Genomic DNA, 5,366 nt, shown 5'->3' with positions numbered 1-5,366 from the left:
TTCTAAACTATCTTTCATGGTATATAGGAATCATTCTAAGTTTTTAATATTTAGTTTACTAAAATTTCATATACTGCCTAAATTAGTGGAATTAGCATTATAAAATCTTCATTATCTAGAGAAACGGAGACAACCGAGGTTCTAAAATCTTTGGCCATCATCTTATGTTACTGCTTTATGAAACTATACCCTAAAACCACATTTTCATATTTTTGAAATTTTTCCGAAATCCGTAGGTTAACCCCCTTCTAAGATAATGAGTTTTCGGTTAATGATCTATATACTGAAGTTTATACTCTTCACTTTTGTTTTAAACTTTCAAACCACATTCGAAATTTGATTTAATGTATTCTAAACTATCTTTTATGGTATATAGGAATCATTCAATTTTTAAAAATTTAGTTTGGTAAAATTTCATATACTGCATAGGATATTTGAATTAGCATTATAAAATCTTCATTATGAAACAGAGACAACAGAGGTTCTAAACTCTTTGACCATCATCTTATGTTAGTTCTCGATGAAACTATACACTAAAGCCAGATTTTTAAATTTTTGAAAAATTTCCAAAATCTGTTGGTTAACCCCTTCTAAAGTAATGAGTTTTCGGTAAATGCTCTATACAGTGAAGTTTATACTCCTTACTTTTGTTTAAAATTTTCAAACCACATTCGACATTTGAATTAATGTATTCTAAACTATCTTTCATGGTATATAGGAATAATTCTAATCTTTTAATATTTAGTTTACTAAAATTTGACATACTAATTAGATTAGTGGAATTAGCATTATAAAATCTTCATTATCTAGAGAAACTAAGACAACAGAGGTGCTAAACTCTTTGACCATCATTAGTGCTCGAAGAAACTATACACTAAAACCAGATTTTCATATTTTTGAAATTTTTTCAAAATCCGTGGGTTAATAACCCCTTCTAAAATAATAAGTTTTCGGTAAATTCTCTATATTATGAAGTTTATACTCTTTACTTTTGCTTAAAATTTTAAAACCACATTCGACATTTGAATTAATGTATTCTACACTATATTTTATGGTATATAAGAGTCATTCTACTTTTTAATATTAAGTTTACTAAAATTTCACATACTAACTAGATTAGTGGAATCAGCATTATAAAATCTTCATTATCTAGAGAAACGGAGACAACACAGATTCTAAACTCTTTGACCATCATATTATGTTAGTTCTTGATGAAACTATACACATTCGACCTGATTTTCATATTTTGAATTTTTTCCAAAATCCGTGGGTTCTAAGATAATGAGCTTTCGGTAAATGCTCTATATAGTGAAGTTTATACTCTTCACTTCCGTTTACAAATTTCAAACCATATTCGAAATTTGAATTAATGTATTCTAAACTATCTTTAATGGTATATAGGAATCATTCTAATTTTTTAAAATTTAGGTTGGTAAAAGTTCCTATACTACCTAGGATAGTGGAATTAGCATTATAAAATCTTCATTATCGAGAGAAACGGAGACAACTGAAGTTCTAAACTTTTTGACTATCATCTTATGTTAGTTCTCGATGAAACTATACACTAAAGCCAGTTTTTCATATTTTTGAAAAAAATTTCAAGGGTTAACCCCTTCTAAAATAATGAGTTTTCGGTAAATGCTCTATATACTGAAGTTTATACTCTTTACTTTTGTTTAAAAATTTAAAACCATATTCGACATTTGAATTAATGTGTTCCAAACTATCTTTCATGGTATTTAGGAATCATTGTAATTTTTTAATATTTGTTTACTAAAATTTCACACACTAATTAGATTATTGGAATTCACATTATAAAATCTTAATTATTTTAGAGAAACTAAGACAACAAAGGTGCTAAACTCCTTGACCATCATATTATGTTAGTGCTCGAAGAAACTATACACTAAAACCAAATTTTCATATTTTTGAAATTTTTCCAAAATCCGTGGGTTAAACCCCTTCTAAAATAATAAGTTTTCGGTAAATTTTCTATATTCTGAGGTTTATACTCTTTTCTTTTGTATAAAATTTTCAAACTACATTCGACATTTGAATTAATGTATTTTAAACTATCGTTTATGGTATATAGGAATTATTCTAATTTTTTAATATTTAGTTTACTAAAATTTCACATACTAACTAGATGGTGGAATTATCATTATAAAATCTTCATTATCTAGAGAAACTAAGACAACAGAGGTGTTAAACTCTTTGACCATCATCTTATGTTAGTGCTCGATGAAACTATATACTAAAACAATATTTTCATATTTTTGAAAATTTTCCAAAATCTGTGGGTTAACCTTTTCTAAAATAATGAGTTTTCGGTAAATGCTCTATATACTGAATTTTATATTCTTTACTTTTGGTTTAAAATTTTGAAACCACATTCGACATTTGAATTAATGTATACTAAACTATCTTTCATGGTATATAGGAATCATTCTAATTTTTTAATATTTAGTTTGGTAAAATTTCATATACTGCATAGATTAGTAGAGTTACCCTTATCAAATCTTTATTTTCTATAGAAATGGAGACAACAAAGGTTGTAACCTCTTTGACCATGATCTTATGTTAGTGCTCTAAGAAACTATACACTAAAACCAGATTTTCATATTTTTGAATTTTTTCAAAATCCGTGTGTATATACTGAAAATCATACTCTTCACTTTTGTTTTGAAAATTTCAAACCACTCTTGACATCTAAATTAATGTATTCTAAACTATATTGCATCGTATATAGGAATCATTCTAAGTTTTTAGTATTCAGTTTACTAAAATTTCATATACTGTCTTGATTAGTGGAATTAGCATTATAAAATCTTTATTATCTAGAGAGACGGAGACAAAAGAGGTTCTAAACTCTTTTATCATCATCTTATGTTAGTGCTCGATGAAACTATATACTAAAACCAGATTTTCATATTTTTGAAAAAAATTTCAAAATCCGTGGGTTAACCCCTTCTAAGATAATGAATTTTCTGTAAATGCTCTATATACTGAAGTTTATATACTCTTCACTTTTGTTTAAAAGTTTCAAACTACATTCAACATTTGAATTAATGTATTCTAAACTATATTTTATGGTATATAGGAATCATTCTAATTTTTTAATATTTATTTTGGTAAAATTTCATATACTGCTTAAGATAGTGAAATTAGCATTATAAAATCTTCATTATCTAGAGAAACAGAGAAAACAGCGGTTCTAAACTCTTTGAATATCATCTTATGTTAGTTCTCGATGAAACTATACACTAAAGCCAGATTTTCATATTTTTGAAATTTTTCCAAAATCTGTGGGTTAACCCCTTCTAAAATAATAAGTTTTCCGTAAATGCTCTATATACTGAAGTTTATACTCTTTACTTTTGTTTAAAATTTTCAAACAGTATTCGACATTTAAATTAATGTGTTCTAAACTATTTTTCATGGTATATAGGAATCATTCTAATTTTTAATATTTATTTTACTAAAATTCCACATACTAATTAAATTAATGGAATTAGCATTATAAAATTTTCATTATTTAGAGAAACTAAGACAACAGAGGTGTTAAACTCTTTGACCATCATATTATGTTATTGCTCGAAGAAACTATACACTACAACCATATTTTCATATTTTTGAAATTTTTCCAAAATTCGTGGGTTAACCCCTTCTAAAATAATAAGTTTTCGGTAAATTCTCTATATTCTGAAGTTTATACTCTTACTTTTGTTTAGAATTTTCAAACCACATTCGAGATTTGGGTTAATGTATTCTAAACTATCTTTTATGGTATATAGGAATCATTCTAATTTTTTAATATTTAGTTTACTATAATTTCACATATTAACTAGACACTGGTGCTACACTCTTTGACCATCATCTTATGTTAGTGCTCGATTAAACTATACACTAAAACCTGATTTTCATACTTTTGAATTTTTTCCAAAATTCATAGGTTAACCCCCTCAAAAAATATTGGTTTTCGGTAAATGCTCTATATACTAAAGTTTATACTCTTCACTTTTGTTTAAAAATTTCAAACCACATTCAACATTTGAATTAATGTATTCTAAACTATCTTTTATGGTATACACTAATCATTCAAATTTTGAAAAATTTTGTTTGGTAAAATTTCATATACTGCCTAGGATAGTGGAATTAGTATTATAAAATCTTCATTATCTAGAGAAACGAAGACAACAAAGGTTCTAAACTCTTTGACCATCATCTTATGTTAGTTCTCGATGAAACTATACTCTAAAACCAGATTTTCATATTTTTAAAAAAATTCCAAAATCCGTGGGTTGACCGACCCCATCTAAAATAATAAGGTTTCGGTAAATGCTCTATATACTGAAGTTTATACTCTTCACTTTTGTTTAAAATTTTCAAACCACATTTTACATTAGAATTAATGTATTCTAAACTATCTTTCATGGTAAATAGGAATCATTCTAATTTTTTAATATTTAGTCTGGTAAAATTTCATATACAACCTAGATCAATGGAATTAACATTATAAAATCTTCATTGTCTAAACAAACGGAGACAACATAGGTTCTAAAATCTTTGACCATCATCTTATGTTAGTGCTCGATGAAACTATACACTAAAACCAGATTTTCATATTTTTGAAATTTTTCCAAAATCCGTGGGTTAATCTGTTCTAACACTTTGAGAGAAACGGCGACAACAAAGGTTCCAAACATCTTTGACCATCATCATAGGTTAGTTTATGATGCAAATATGCATTAAACATTTTTTTTATTTTTTCTCAAAATATGTGGGTTAATCCCTACGAAAATATGTAATTTTTGGTTAAATGTTTTATATTTTTAAGCTTATACTCTTTAGTGGTGTTTAGAATTTTCTAATCACTTTATACATTTTTATTAATGTATGATAAACTCTCTTTTATGGTACATGTTTTTGCATATATCAAAGTTAAACAAGTAAAAATTTTACTAATCAAAATTTTGACCCACATAATTAAAAAAACTCGTCTATTCCGTTTGAACAATACTTCACCGATCATGTAGTTCCAAAAAAAAAATATTTCTCAAATAATTATATTAATTATTTATATTATATTATATTTACTTTATATTATTTATGCTTAGTTTTGGTTTTTATTAGTTTATGCATATTTTATGTAAACTATTAAATAATCTTTCGGAGCATTTTATTTTTTATGTTATTATATCATTTAAACATTATTTAAATATAAAATAAAAACATTCAAAATCAAAAGAATCATTTGATAACTAAGAAAAATTCAACTCCAAAATGGAGTAATGGGTAAAGGAGAAGATTTTTTTCCGAAATGAAGTTTGGAGTTAAAAATGGAGGAGGGTTAGATGCCCTGATGA

Source organism: Raphanus sativus, chromosome 3, assembly GCF_000801105.2.
Source record: "Raphanus sativus cultivar WK10039 chromosome 3, ASM80110v3, whole genome shotgun sequence".
Taxonomy (NCBI): domain Eukaryota; kingdom Viridiplantae; phylum Streptophyta; class Magnoliopsida; order Brassicales; family Brassicaceae; genus Raphanus; species Raphanus sativus.
Note: the sequence above shows the minus strand (reverse complement) of the source record.